Raw genomic sequence first — 16,807 nt, 5'->3', positions numbered from 1 at the left:
GCTGCCTTCCTGTTAAAGGCTGAGGTACGTAAGATAAATGTGTTTTTAAATTCGACTTTCAGTTGTTAATAGAGGGGTCTAGGTAATGCAAGTGACTGTATTTGCTGTCCAGTGGTTTTTATGTATTTTCCAAAGTCACACTTGTATGAGTTGCCACACTAGTGGAGGCTAAAGATCCACTTATCTCAGTTCCTTGACTATGGCAGTTTGGTATTAATGGATTTCCAGCTGTTGTGGCTGGAAAAGTACTCAGCTTTCTGGAAACACAAATTCTAAATAGCAGTGAGGAGAAAATATGTGTTTTTCATTTTATTGCTCTTACGTAATACATTTAAATTTACAGTTATGTAGTATGAGAATTATGTAAACAACAACTTCATGGATTCATGAAAGAGCCGTTCAAATACTGTAAAACTGCATTATTGTTAATGACAAAAAAAGTTGCTGTGTTCTTATGTATTGGCCTTTTGCATTAACATGTACTTAAGTTCCATTTTAAAGCTTTTGTCTGAAGTAATCAGGACTAAATTTTAATTGTATATAGTATAAATATTTATCTGTGGAATTCTATGGTGAACTGATCTTCAAAATACACTAAATACTGAATTAGTTTTATAGACTGTCATTCAACCTTTTAAATGAAAACTTGTGGTGTAAGTTTAACGATTTGTAAGTGGTATTTCATACATTGCTGTGAATTTGGATTATATCCAAGGAAGACAGAAGTTCTAGATAAGCAATAATGAGATTTCTGTGAAAAATGGTTGTTTCAGAGCCTTGTGATTATTGTATGAGGGAATTTCTGTTTGCTACTTTTTTTTTTTTTTTTAACCTTATGGTAAGTAGCAGTAATGTATGTAATCGTTTTGGGTTTAATTCTTCGTTTTTGTGACCCACTCAGGTGAGCTTCTTGATATGCCTGTGTTTTGTTGCCCTTGCCAGTCCATCAACACTCTTTTGCTGCCACTGTTGACTCAGGGGTGCAAGAGCAGATTTGATCAGTCTTCACCAGGTATTAAATATTAAGGCTCAGCAATTTCTGCACAGTTTGGATGTGAGGAAGAAGTGGCTACGTGCTATATGGACTGTAGTGCTAGAACTAGAATGCTGTTGCTGTTAGTTAGGGTAAATTTTTTATATAATGAAGAACAGAGTCAGGGTTAGCTCTGAATTGTGGGAGTAGACTGACAAACTGGGAAGCTTGTGTATGGACAAGACACTGTCTTTAATTTTTGTGAGAAAAGTAGGATCCATGTTGATGGAGTAATTAAGCATACCTTACAGGCATGGTAAAATGTCAAATTACTCAGTGCCAGGAGTTTTTTCCAGACCTTGCATTCTCCTTTTGTCTCAGCCTGGGAGAATCTGCAGCTGCCACTGCTTGAGCTCAGTGATGGTACACCTTGCTTGTCACCTGGAAATAACTGATAGTTCTCTAGCAACCTGAACGCTGCTGACAATAGAGGTCATAGCAGAGTAAAGACAGTAATTCTGCAAGAGGAAAGTGTGGGCATGGAGAAGCAGTGTTGTCTATTCAGACAATTGTGCTTCCAGTAGGCTGGGAGTAGCTGTGGGGTTTATGTGCAGCTGGAGCTATGAGCTGAAGGCAGATGGAAGTGCAAAAGGGCATGCATATCCTTTAACAGTTCCTGCATATCTTGCCAGAAGACCCGAGTCTGGGAACATGGTCCAGGTAGCTGCACTCAGGCAACTGTTTGAGCGTGACGATTCCATCTAGGAAGACTTGGAGGTTGGATGTGAGTTTTTATCCCTAAGGCAGTAGGGAACCGATAGAAATGGCAGGCCTTTGGCTCTTACTTGCTGTGATAATAATTTGTCTGTAGCAGGCTTTTAAAGTTTTGCCATCTTAGTTTTCCCCAAAGTGCAGTCACCTGCAGTTTTTCATGGGGACAGCTCAGAGCTTTAGGGAATGATAATCCAATGACAGATTTTGTGAAGGGATAATGAGCTATGAAAGTATCAGGAGCCCGTGAGATCCCTATGACTGTTACACAAAGTGAAGTAGGTCAGCTTCCTTTCCTTTTAACTGCCAGGTGGGAAGCGGAGGCCTGAGCATGCCATGAATTATGCTGAAACCTGGAAGAAGTCTTGCAGAATAAAAGAGAGGTGCTTAAGGCACAAGTTGTCACAAAGTAGCAAGCTAGATGACACATCTAAAATGCATTAGATGAAGAAGAATTAATCATACCATATTTAAGTTTTCATCAACTGAAGAACCAAAAATCTGAAGGAAAAAGTAGAAACGAAACTTTTTTCCTAAAATTCCTGTGGAAGACAAAGGATTATTTGTACTAACAGTTACAGTACTGTACTGAATTTGTCCTCACCAAATTGCAGTTTCTGTTAAGAAGTGCTATGCACAAAACATTATGACCGTTCCTGGTTACAAATTTAAGATATAATTAAATCTTTTGCGTTAAATCTTCTGATTTAAAGAAAGAATTGCACAGGTGGTGGATTAGGTATCTATTTTTGTCATATCTATAGGTGAATATTCATGCATTTCAAAATCAATGTCGTTCTAAAAGTAAAGAAACTGTCATTTCCATAACACAAGTGGAAGCTAGAAGCTCAAAAACTAAGGACATGTTTAAAAGTAACTTTCACTGAGGCTTGGAAGTATTTGATAATAAACTCACAAAGTGGCTCACCTAAGAGTTCGAGTGGGAGGAAGTGACAGATATGGGAAGTACTGACTTACAGGACTTTATTTGCATACTCTAAAATTACTTAACGTTACTTGCAGTAGGTCTAGGAGCTGGTACTAGGATGTTAAATGTACCATTCTTTAAAATTGGAATTAAAATTTAACACAACGGACTGAGAAAAGACTTGTTATTCCAATGTAGATTCAGTTAAAGAAAAGCAGTATGTATTACCGTGTGCTGGGATGAAAGAATGCTCCTTCTATGTAGCATTTCAAAGTTTATTTCAACTACATAGGAAAACATCTCTGCCTACATCAAATTGGGGTAAGAATATGCATGACCAGAGGTGCTTTTTGTTCAGTTTTGTAGCACCACAGCAGCATGAAGAATCAGGGTCATATGTATGCTTGATCTGACTTCTCATGATTTGAAAGCCATACCTCTGCAGAAATTTGGTTTATTTCCAGGTTTACAGAACGTTTAAGGGCTCTGTAGTGACCCCTGTGGGGATAGCAGCTCCTATGGAATTATGGGAGTTTTCATCTCAGCTTAACTGGCCATAGATTAACTTTGAACAACCAACCCAGAAATATGCAGGATAAGGCAAGCAACTAGAACTCAAATATAAGCTGCTTCCGGTTGTTAAAGAACTGAAGGTCCTTCAAGAAATGGATAATAAGCTATAAGTGATGTGAGTGCATAGGTTTGTGTACAGCAGAATAGGGAGAAAAATGCTGAAAGGAGGAGATATTTCCGGTGCAGGATTTAGCAATCATAGGGCCTGATCAGGTCGCTCTTCTCTAACATTTGACTGGTTGTTTTAGTAACTCTAGTTCAGGTGTCCATATCAGCAAAAATACAATCATATCTGGCACCTCGGTAAAGAAGAACATGAAACCAGAAATTATGGAGCTGGTTTTCCCTCTCAGTCTTTAAAGCAGTAGTCTTTAAAAAGCGCTTGGTTTAAATGAGGTGGATGAAAGAGGGAAGCTTGCATTCTTGAGTTTTGGGTACGTGAGAAAAAAGGTGGATTGTACTCAATTTGTATTTGTCCTAAGGCATTACCAGATAAGATTTTTTGGGGGGATAAACCTGATGATTTTAACTCGCATGTTTTTATAGAACAGAAAGTAAAAAGCAATCTGGCTTGTTGCATACCTAAGGCATGCACGTATAGGCTCTGTTATTGCTGTGTTCTATTTTTAACTGTTAGTTGAATTCAGACCATGTCTATTTGAGTTGGATTTTAAGCCTTCTAAGCCTGTTCTTTGCAAGGGGTCAAATTTAATGATAATAATGTTCTCTTGTGACCTTAAAAACTTGGTGAAGATTGCTGGTTTTTCTTTGATGGTAGAAGATGGTATCATTGCCTGTCCTGGTCTCAGCTGGGATAGAATCAGTTACCTTCTCAAAGTGAATTTTTTTAAGAAGCTGCAACATTTCAGGTTCTGAGAGAAGTTAAGACTTTGTGTTTTAATTTTGTAGTCAGACATAGAACCCAATGACTTCTACAGTTTCAAAGTAACCAGGTACTTAATGCAGGGAGGAATGAATTCAGGACAGCTGACCCAAACTGACCAAAGGAGGTAATCCATACTTATGTAATCATGCTTCCTGTATAGTTAAGAAGGTTTCTTGGCACAGCCCTTCTTCTTGACGGGTACTGTCTCTTGAAGACCCCACTTGCCTTCCTGCTTCAAGTCCAGCTGCTGCTCTGAATCCACTTCTGTTTTTCATGATCCCTCCACAATGTCTCACATCGGCACTGATTAGAACTGCTGTGCTCACAGTGTGTGCTATCTGGCAACCATTGTCTGTAGCACTTGTTCTGTATGCAGGCTGAATATTTGTTTTATATTATTAGCATTGTTATTGTTAGTATTAATATTAGTTTGTTTTGGTTTTTTTTAAACTTTATTTCAACCTTCAGGTGTTTTTTGCTGATTTTCCTCTTTCCAGCTCAGGAGGAAGGGAAAAGGACTACTGCTCATTGTTTTGCTGTCAGCTGAGGGAGAGGGAGGCTAGACTGGGGCAATGCCTTAGAAAACACCAAGCCTAATGTATTTCTACCCTCTGTAGTACTGAGCAAAATGAAAGGCTTGATCTTCATTGTTGTATAACTTGGATTCAGTTGAGGTTGTGATATATGTAAGTATATTTAAATTTCTACTTCAGGAGGAATAGTTAAGCTTAACTTAAAGTTATTTTTTGCCTCCCCTAAGCCTGTTCTTGCCCATGTTCCTCTCTACCTAGAACAGTTCTGTTCAACAGTTTCTTTCACTGCAACTGGAAATTACACTCTGAAAGCTGAGGATAAAAGATTCACTATCCTTGAGGTGGTAAAACCTGATTTTTGCTACTTCTATTCTGTGTCTTCATAGTACTCTGCTCATTCATATTTCCAAGGTACAGGTATGAAAGAATTAATTCTGCTATTTGCAGACGATAACAAATGACTTTTTTTTTTTTATATTTAATTATCTGTAGTGATTCATGGACTTGGAGCTCAAAAATGGAGACTCATGACTAGGAGAGGCTTAGATGTATGGAAGAACACCAATTGTCACCAGGAGATCAAAAGGAAAACGTATTCCAAAATGGTGACCTAAGCTATCAAAAGGGTGAAATGTCTCAAAATACCTGTTTGAAAATACCTTTTCAGGACAAACAGACAGAGGTGTCTGGGAAGAGAAACACTGATGTGGGAGACTTCCAGGACATCGTCGTCTTGGGAAAAACTTCTCTAGGACAGAACCCTTATAAGAGCACTGTGTGCAGTAAAAGTTTCAGCCACAGCTCAGACCTTCTCCAGCACCTGCGTAGCCACACAATGAAGAAGGCTTACAAGTGCATGCAGTGTGAGAAGGATTTCAGCAGCATGACTGCTCTGACCCAGCACCAGGCAGTATACCGGGGCAAATGCGTATTGATGTGTCCGAATTGTGGTGACCGTTTCACGTATGGCTCCTATTTCGCTCTGCACTGGAGGGTTCACAAAAGGGAGAAGCCCCTTGTGTGCACACAATGTAGATGGCATTTCAGTAGTGCTTCTGAGCTGTTGGCTCACCTGGCATTACACATATGAATTTATTGTAGTCCTTTGTGCCTCAGTAAGCTGGAACCACAGGCATAAGGAAGAAGCAATCTCTCTGTAGTATATCACACAGCTTCTAAAAATATTTGTTCATCTGGTGTATCTGAAAAGGTACAGGCAGATAATACCCAAGAGTGGCAAAGCCTCCAATGAGCCTGGTTGGGATATCAGTGAATTGCTAAGAGTCCAGTGACTGAGGAATGAATCCCCTCTCTTCTAATGCATAAAGCCTCTGTTGTGATGGAAATAGAAACTTGTATTTATTTCAAACATAGAAATAGGATAGGTTACTGGCTGAGGTGAGAGCTAGGAACTTTAATGATACAGTTCTGGTTCTTAGTTCACGTACAGGATGACCTTGTGCTAATTACTTTGTCTCTCTATCTTTGACTCAGAGTTAAAAAAATGCTTTCTTTAAACTTAACTCTGTGTAGAGTGCGAACTAATGTGTGCCCAGGTATTACAGTCATTCGAGACAAATGAGTTTAGTAGCCTAAAGAGCAACTCGTTCTGAAAGCCTAGATGTCTCTGTCCTTTACTTTTTAAAGGAAGATTTTCTAAAACTCTGGAGTTTAGAAGTTCTTACATCTTTTAATGGAATTTGGGTTCCTAACTTCCAAAGTAACCATCCGAGATTTCCAAGGGATGAGTCCTGAAATTATCTATTCTTTCCTGCCCAGTGCTTACAGATCTGGGTAACTTCTTGGCATCAGCAGAAGGATTGGCTCCTCAGGTTAGGAGTCTTTTAGCTTTTGTGAGCTAAGGTGATGCTATTTGTGAGAAGTTTAGATAGCCCAGGTTCCCAGTTGTAGGATGGTAAATTTAACATAGTTCAGCACTCCCTTTTTGTTCTTGAAACTTCAGTTCCTTAGTGTTCAGTTAAACCTAGGTAGCAGCACAATGTTAGACAGATCGTGGTTGATTTGGGTTGGCGAGAGGTTATATTTAAAAGTCCTTCTGAAGTCCTATATTCAGACTCCCAAAGGAGAATGCAACATGAAAGTCTGAGCGCAATTATTCTGGATGTGAACTTGCTGTGTGCTGCACTAGGATTGGTGTTTTCCTAGAACTAGGCACATTCTGGGTCTGGAAGCAATGGTAATACAAAGACTATTCTTGCCAAATTCTGAGGAATACTAGCTCTTTCTCTTATTTTAAATAATGAACTGGTGCAACAGTTACATTATTACTAATTTAGTTCTCTTAACTCCAACATAGATGGTTGACAAATTGTCAGTTAACTTAGACTGTCTAGAGGGTTTGAGGAATGCTCAGTATTTCATTATAAAGAGTGCTTAGTACAAAAAAAAATTCCACTGAAGGTAGATGCTAAACCTTAGAAAGTAATAAGAGTTTTAAACTAACGTCATAAGCCTGTTTACTTGTATAGAGACATCAAATAAACTTAGTTCTTGAGCACTGAATTAATCTGACTTCAGAGTCATTTTTTCATAAAGCAAGGAGGATGAGGGACGGGGGAAATGGGAGACTTTACTCACTATGCACAAATCTACTTGTGCTTGAGACAGAGGTTAGCTATCAACTGCTATCTAGCTATTTCAGCTAGATGACCTGCTGTTTAAGGTGATTCAGCAGTTTTTTTACAGGAACTTGGAGAAGCGTCTGAACTGGTCATCTTCCTGGTGTGGATGGTGTTGTCTGTCTTTGGTCACTCAGCTAATCTCCTGTTCAGAAAGAAAAGGACAAAAGAATTGTCATTTCTACTACCCAGGTAAGAAAGGAAATACCCAGAAAATTATAGTGTACTGTCAGTTGCTGGGATAAGGCCAAAACGGTTGTTGACTTGTCAGAGAAAGCTCCTAAAACTTAAAGGCAAACACTGAGAGACAGAAGCACTGAATTTCAGACTGTAAAATACCTAAATCTTTTATTAAGAGAGTGGAGATAATTGCGTGCTAAGGTCAAGAGTGGTTCTTTATCTGTTTGTGCTAAGTCCTGCATAGAGCACCAGTGCTTTATGGACTCCAGAGGAAAGGGTGAGATGTGTGAGTAGGTCTGGATGTTTCTGAGGGGTGTCAGGGACGGTAAAGGGACACAATACCTCTCTTCTCAGCTGTATTCCCAGGTGTCTCTTAGTGGTCAAGATTATTACATGCACTGCCTTCCACTGAAATGCCTGTCTCTGAACTTCCAAAACTTCGTTACTCCTATAATCCTCCTAGCTGGGCAATCTGCTTCTCCCAGCAGTTTTTCCTTCTAAACCTTATTTTAACATGACGTATTATGGAGAGCATGTGTAGGGCACAGTGTCCCTCAGGACAGCATGGAAAAAGAAGTAATTCTAAATTTCACCTGTATTTGAAGAATGTTTAGCTTCTAATGCTTAACAAAAAGGAAAGGGCAAACTGAATAGTCACCAATTCAGTTTAAGCAAGCATCAGCTCTTACTGTGTAGAAAGTATTTTTGGTATTTTCAGATGTTGGAGTATGTGTCTCAGTAACTTTTCTGACTAATTTTTAATTTTTTTTTTAATAAACATACAGTAAAAAATCCATTTCATGCAAGTATATTGACTTAGGTTAAATTCCTGGTAGGCTCCATACTTTTGACACAAACAAATGGAAGCAGTATTTTGTCACACTTTTGAAATTGGCCCATATAAAGTCATGCTTTCGCTAACACAGAGGCTTCATATTTTTGGGCTAGATAAACGATGTGTGAGTTCAGCCTCTAAAATCGAATGTGTCTCTAAATCACAGTATTTTCTACCCCCAACCAGTGTGAAAATCCTTGGAACCATTCTAATTTCCACTCAGTGTCAGACAAATCCCACTATCTCCAAGTCTAATCTTTGGAAAAATCTTTCAGCATCTGAAAAAGCATTTTGCATAAGCATTGAACCAATATGAAAGAGTTACTATCCTGCCTTTAACCATGTAAGCAGCAAACAAAGCAAAGGTTTATAGTACAAGAAAAAAAGTGCCCACACTTTTGATATTTCTGTGCAGCACTTCAATGGTTAAAAAATTATTTCCAAGTATATTTTCTGATTACTTATCTTATTTTTTTAATTTCATTTACAGCTACAACTTCCATGTGTACATTTTAATGATTTGCTCTTCCAAATGATACTTATCAAATTACCTTACTCCAGAAAAAGGATCCATGAGGTAGTCTTGCTCAATCAGCCTTATTTCTCAAATCATTTCCTTTTCTATGAAAATGCAGTTATCACTTTTGATTACTCTTAGATAAATAATTACAAAAATACTAAATTTATTAAATTAAGTAGCTTTAGCTTATACTACCTTTTAGTGTACAGTCATAACTGCCAGGATCACAGCTTTTGCTTCAAATATTGAAAGTAAGTACCCCTTTTTTTCTGTGTTTTAGACTAGATGATAAAATGGCATAAAACTTTTAGATTATTAAATAGATCTTGCAATCAGCACATTTTTAGCTTTTTAAATCAAATGTATACTGACATAAAGGTACTTACGTATTAAAACTGAAGTCTTCAATAACATCATTGTAACTTCAATAACATCATTGTTTCATTACATTGTTGGGCAGAAGATAGGAGCTGGGCCTGTCCTTTTCATGAAGTGTTTGCAAGCTCCCTGTCAGATAGGAACATGTAGATTCTGTTTCTGTTATGTTAACAGGAGCTCCCTGCTAACCACCATTTGGCTTGTTGGGTCCTTACCTTTCTCTCCTGTTCTTAGCTTTTGCAACTGAATACAAACTGGAGCCAAGTTCATTCTTTATGGGTAAATTATTGCTGATAAGCTTGTTAGTTTTCATATGCTTACCTAAATTTTTTAGTTTGGTCTTGATTTTAGAATATTAATGACTGCGTGTTTTTTAAAGTTATTATTCCCATTGGATTTGAAGGAATAAATTCAAACAAAATACTGACTTTTCTTTCGGGCTTAGGTTTTAGAAAAAGTAAAGAAGGCAAAGGGATGAAAGAATTGTATAGGAAGACCAAAGAATAAAATTGTGACTCTAGGAAGAAGAGAAAAAATAATTTTAAAAAAGGCTAAAAAGGAGATGGTGATAAAGAAAAGAGAAGCAATTAGATTGACCCCTCCCCAATATAGATTTTCTTCTTATTTACATTAATAGAAATTTACTAGAACTCCAATATGGGTTCTTATTTACAAGTGATTTTTGAATGGCTGTTGGGAGTAATGCACATTCTGTGCGTCAGATTTGTGATGCACGTGGCCCATCCAGGGAGAAGAAAACCTAAAGCCTGAAATCCTGTATCTCCTTTCTGTGTGAATAAATCAGGTTCTTAAAGGGAGGGACTAACTACTGCTTTTATAAAATGGAAATAAGAAGAGTATGCGTCTTCTGTCTGATTTGTTTTAAATTACTTCTGAGTACAGTATTGAGGAATAGGAAACAATAACATTACTGAATGGCTGAATATTCATTAGTGTAGACAGTACGTACTTACACAAATGTATTGCTGGAGTTTAGAAGTTTCAGTCGACGTCTGTGGACATACCATACTGTGAAAGCAATATATTTATAATAAGGCCCAAAGGTTCTTATCTCAGTTTAAATCTTGTTACAGGAAATTTCCTCGAACATGAGCTTATTAAAAGCAAACCCACATTATCTGTTTATTCTGTGAGTCCTTTAGGGTGATTGTGTTCTTTGTGCCGGAAGTCCTCTCTTGCTACTGTCTAGTTTTTGAGAAACTACCTTGTGTGAACACTTTTTTAACATGTTTTTGACCTTTCTATAGCACTTATCGTGATATCCTACCTGGCTTTTTCCAACTGCAGCAGTTGCTGTGAGACTGATACACTGACTTACCACATTCTTGTACTTGCACTCTGTTTTCATTACTTCTTTCTTTTTCTCAAATAGCAACAGAATGGAAAGTCTATGTTTGTGGTATATGTGAAAAATACTCTATTATGAGTCAAAGCTTATTAATCAAAATGGAGCAAACCTTAAACAGTCATTGTTTGGTTAATAACATGAAATTTTAATAAAAACAGCTTTATAAATTGAGTGCAGTGGCAATGACTACAGATACCTAAGTATAGCATGAGCTAGGATTAAGTTTTCTGTATCCGAGCTATCCAGGTGCGAAGCACTCATGTATCCATCGCAGCACAGAGAGAACAAGGCTTAAATTATAACTAGTAAACAACCTAAATAATGTAAAAGTAGTTGAGAAATTTCATCTGCGTCCTCCAGCCAAAGTAATATAGAGCCACTTGACAGTGGAGACTATGGAATTTGATAGGGAAAATCTTATGTGAGTAATGACAGCTGTACAAAGGACAAGGACATTAAAGTTCTATACATTGCTGTAATTCTGAGGTGTTTGGATTTTTTGGACCAGAAGTTTTTGCATTACTTAACATTTAGTTAATATAGGTGTGTGAAGACTGTGTTAGCTACCTGCACTCCCAGCAGAAGATACTCTCCTAACATTAACAATATAAAGAACAGTAGTGTTGAACGTGCTAGACAGATCTGGACTTCTTTACTGAAGAAAGAAAGTGGTACTCTGCAGCAATATGGATCGAATTTGGCTGTCGGATGATTCATGAGTCAAAATGTGTCTCTGAATTATAACATAATTTCAGTAGTTTTATCTGAAATGGCCTTAGATTTGATTAGGTTACTGCCCTAACAAAGTACAATTTTTTATGCATTAATCATTAGAAATACTTATAGTTTTTAATTTCTTTCTAATAAGTAATACATGGTGTGAATGATTGTTTATGCATGACTGCTAGAACAGCTTGAATTTTGTAATAATTCATGAGAAATTAATAAGCAGTCATAATGAATAAACTTAGGGACAGTTTAATGACTATTCATCAGCAGTTCATGCACAACAAATCCAAGTGTTTATCAAAGATGTTCATAAACATAGTGTACAAGCAGCTTTAATGAACCGATGAAGAACATTAATGAACATTATGAATTTCCCTTTGCTGAGAATGACATCCTCAGAGGAGATCTAACGTTTCAAATTGTTTTCCTTTTAGAAAAGAAACATACATGTTTCAAAAAATCCTAGTACTTAGGATGGGATGAAAGTAAAATACAGAATACATTTTCTGAGAGCAGGAATAAGTTATATGGAATCTTAATTATAGAATTATATGCTCTTGTCATGATGCACGTAAGGTATCTTCAAAGACAATTTTGCTAGAAATTTGCCAGATTATAAGAGTCATCATCTCCTACTTTGTGAATTGGTACCTTCACAGTAGATGTCATGCACAGGGAGGTGGTTGAGTCACCATTCCTGGATGTGTTTAAGGGACAGTGGATGAGGTGCTGAGGGGTATGGTTTAGGGATTGTTAGAAATGATTGAACTCGATGATCCAGTGGGTCCTTTCCAACCTACTGATTCTATGATTCTGTGATCTGCCGTATGCTGAAGCTTCAGCAAGAGAAGTTGAAGGAAGTTGGAAGAGTGTTCTTTGAGGAGATGGGAGATGCTGTACCAAATGCTCTCAGAAAGAGAAGTGAACTGAGAGAGGAGCTGATCATCTTGCTGATCAGTGGTCTAAAATAATCTAACCACCTGTGAATAACATCTTGTGCAAACCTTTATCTTCATAGGAGAGCTCAGAGATACAAAATGAATTGATTTACTCACTAATTGCACAGTAAATATGTAAATGTTCAACCTTTTCTTTCTTCATAGTTTTTTTTAGAAGTATGCAAACACAAAATTATCAAGAACTAATAAATTTAAGTAATTATCACAATAAACTGAAGCGAGCACAGTTATACTGATGAAGTCCATTATTTGACTGAAGACATATGATGCTCTATGAACAGAAGGTCTTTTAAAAGTCTCTAATTGAGTAATTTTCTAACCTTCTTAATAAAGTGATTGAATTCTGTAATCATTTGGGTGGTTTCTTCATTGAGGGGTGTGTATATGTAATCTCAGACTTCTGTGAATTAATTTCAATGTAAGATTTTGCTGTTTCCTCCAACTAACCTGTGGATAGAACTGTAAATATACCTTGATTGGTCGCAAGGTTATGTTTTATAAGGTCACTGGGGAAATAAAAGTAAAACAATAACAAAAGTACAATGGCATTGCACTCAGAGATATGTCATTCATTCACCTTGAGCAGGCAATGCCACTTTCTTAAGTTAAATTACTATTTCCCCTCTCCCCTTTTAAAATCTTTGAGAAGGGTTGATAATGAGCTTTTAAGCAGGTCTGAGGAACTATTCACATATTCATCACTTTTTGTCTTGGATTTTTACCCCCTGGAGAAGCAGTAAGCAAAACCACAAATGTCTGATGCAATGTCAGTGCTTGAAATGCAATGTCTTGAAATAAATCAGAACTTTAATCTAAACCCTGAGTCTTTAACAGAGTTTAATAGTAAAGTGGCAAACTGAGGGGAATTTGTAAAATTTCTCCAGCCATAATACAATTTTCCCAGTATTTAAATATATATATTAATTACATTAAAAGCAATTAATATATTAATAGTGGGATCATGTAATACCTAGGGACTTTGCTAAGAACTGGCCTGCCCTGTAGCTCTAAATATTTCTTGATGCTGAGGTCTGGTTTCTGACTTCTGTCACCTGCAATTCCTGGCACTGCTGGACTGATTTGGAGCTTTCAGTAGAGCCAGGTTTTTCTTTAGCCCAAATAATTCTGCAATATGTTCTAGCATAGTCTGGCTGCTTTTTTGCTTTGTTGACTAAGGAGATGCTGTATTTTGTAATGATGTTTTCGAAGTCCCTCCTCTAGAGCCAGATATTTGGTATGTCAACAGATCCAGGAACTTTAATTATCTTGCTTTGATTTTGGTATGTCCCATGCCTTCATCAAATTAATAGCAACAAAGCTTTTGTTTTGTGGTATAAAGATGATCTCCCTTTCTTCTCTCTCCCTCACCCTGTATCAGCTGTGAAAAAGCCTTTGGCTTACTAACCCCTGAACTATTAGCCCCTGAAGAACATAGCCACTCTTCCCATTCAGTCAGCAAATGGGAGAAAGCTGGGATGTTCCCTACCCCTCTCATCCAATCTGACAAATTGCAGCATGTGGGGGTTGGCCTGTTCCACTTTTACACTCTAAAAAATAGAACTCAACATTAAAATAACTTAGCTCTCTAACAATATTAATTAGAAGTTATGAAGTTTTCCAGCATTTCCTTGTGCATATGGCTTGATCCTTTTGCTTGGAAAACAGTTCTAGGAATCAGTATTTCTTTTTTTGAGTTTTGTAGATTATTTTTTCTCCTCATTAGTGAGCCTGGTGACTAAGGGGCCAATTAATATTAATTTGATGAGCTTTCTTAGATATGAATATCTGTCCACAAAGAAAGGGACTGATGCCACTGCATCATCCCACGTGGTTTACAAACAAACTAGCAGACGATGAAGCTGAGTTGCTACTCACCTATGAGGTAAACACAAAAGTGGTAAAAATATTCATGAAAAAAATGTGGCAATTAACCAGTCATTCTCTCTCTTCTTTGCTACAGTTTGTGTCATATGAGTTTAAATGAGGTTTTTCACCATCCTACTTTTCCTGCAGTTTCATGTCAACTTTGTGATTTTGCCACTCGAGGAAGGGGCAAAAAGTGGTTTTTTTTCTGACAAGTGAGCTTATCAACCTACTTACTCAAAGTTTTTTTATACTACAGCAGAAGGCTATGGAATTTATGTACAGGACTTCGCAACAGACCCATTTTCTTAAGCTATTTTTTGCACTAGCTGTACTCCTTATTGCCTGTTTTTTTTTCCAGTGTATATAAAAGAGCCTGTTTTTTTGTCAAGTCATTGTCACTTCTAAAGCACCCAATGCAGTAAAACATAAGTGCAATATTTCTTGTGGATTTGCAGAGTTTCGTCATTTCTACCTTTGGTACAAGACATACTGCATTTAAAGGACTTGTTGCCTGGGATGTGGTTTAAAAAGAGTGGATCATTCTTTTGAAGAGCTTTGATCACTGCAGTCATATTGTTGCACCTTTTATCTTGCTGGTACATTGATTTTAGCCAAAGATTGCCTTTCATGAAACTCTGAACTTTAAAAGCACCTCACTTTCAAGAAAAAATATACTGTGAAACATCTGAAGGCTCAGTTTTGATCTTTTTATGTGCATATTACTTCTAACTTATTTTCTCTGGGACAGTTGTATAATGCTTATGGTTCTAAAATGTGAATTACTCACTACCAGTATGGGAAAAAAATTCAATAATTTTAAAGTGTACGAAAATAATCATGTAATTATGCCTTTAACTTGTTATCCTCTCCACCCTTTTTTTGTTAATTAGTTAATGGGGCAAATAATCTGTGGCTTTATGTAGTGAAACAGGATTCAAGTGGTGAATGTATATTGTGTGTAATTTTAATTTGTTTTTCTTAATGTCTACTGTGCTTTGGTATTCTCTAGAAGTTTCTTAACTGGACTACATAAAACACCTTGTATCCTTTTAAAAATCTGCTGAAAGAGATGCAAGGAAGTCTATGTTTGCTTGGAAGGCAGGGCAAAGAGATTTGAAGAGTGCTACAAGTATTATTGTATCATCACTGCATAATTTCTACTATAATTGGAAGATTAACTAAGCAGACAGAAGATAAAGATAAGAAAATATGTTTGACCTCTGTTACTCCACTCTACTCTTGTTTGTGTTTCTGAGTTCATAGAACTCATGCCACTGGCACTTCTGAAATTTTTAACAAAAATAATCAAAATATAATGTCTAACTATTAGGCCTACTATGTAAATTCTAGCATACCATGAAATGGCAGGAGAAAGACTTGACATTAATTCTTCTCTTAACAAAATAAATCTAAACAAAGTATTCTGAAAAGGCACTGCAAGAAGATAGGTCTGGGTACCTGATCTGAGCGGTCAGTAAGGAGAGGAAATATCTGCGTTTAAGTATGCACTGCTCTAACTCAAGGTCAGTCTTGTTCTTCCAGAGCACTCCCACACTGACACTTAGATTCTCTCTGAAGATTGTATTTCAGAAGTCTTCATTTTAGCTAGAAAATGCTCCCAAATGGTAGCTGAATGTGAGAAGTATATGGGACTTTCTAGGGCACTGAAACTTCACAGCCTACACTACAGCACAGACAAATCGATACACTAATTTTATATTTCTATATAAACTCATATTCTTGAGAATTTATTTTCTGAGAGTGCCTTAATATCTTTTATGCTTACTCATGCCTCGAATTAAATGAAAGATATACAATTTTGCTTTACATCTCCCTTGTCTGAGGTTGCATTAGTAATGCTGGACATAAACTATTTGAACAGAGGGAAAAATAAAACATTGCTTTAAGACACATCTGAGTCTTGTTGTTAAACATTGTCAATTTCTTCATAAAAACTAATATCTAAGAAATAAGATAAATATTCCTCTATCTCAGTTGGATAAAACGCTATGAAAATGCATGATTCCAAATGCAGTTGAGACAATGGTTTCTGCCATAACCTTTCAACAGTATGTGGGACTAAAATCTGAGTAGCAGGTGAATGGAATCAAATCGTCCATCTTCTAATTGTCAAAGAATTTTTGAAATACGGGAAAAGTTAGCTCAAATTTATGAGGCAGGAGGAAACTAACAAGGCTACAGAGCATTTTTTAGCATTGTTCAATGTAGTGCGTGCAAGTAAGAAAAGCCTCGAGTGCTGTGCAGTCTCACTACTGTTGGCCTCACAGCCTGATTCGTCCAGACTCTGGCATTTTCACCTTCATAAAATATTTGTAAGCCTTCGTGTTGTGTATTGAAGATTTCTATGCCAGATATTTCTAGGAAGGAATCTTTTAAGTCAGACCACAGAAAGCACTGTCAGAACTTAAGCTTCCCATACCCTAAACCCACCTACTAGGTTCTGCTGTTGCTACTAAAATTCTGAAGCACTCTGAACCTGAATGCCTGTGGGCATCAGAATGGTGCTAATATCCCCAGCTGCTGAGAAACCAGCTCCTGAAGCAATGCAGAAAAGATCTCGTGGGTTGATAACTCATGGTGATTAACCTTTTTATGGGAGGAATGGGAATGAACCTGGCCTTCCTGGTGTTTCCTGTAGAGCTGGAAG

The sequence above is a fragment of the Cuculus canorus genome, chromosome 4, assembly GCF_017976375.1.
Source record: "Cuculus canorus isolate bCucCan1 chromosome 4, bCucCan1.pri, whole genome shotgun sequence".
Lineage (NCBI taxonomy): Eukaryota > Metazoa > Chordata > Aves > Cuculiformes > Cuculidae > Cuculus > Cuculus canorus.
The sequence above is the reverse complement of the archived record's forward strand: the minus strand, read 5'-3'. Positions refer to the sequence as shown.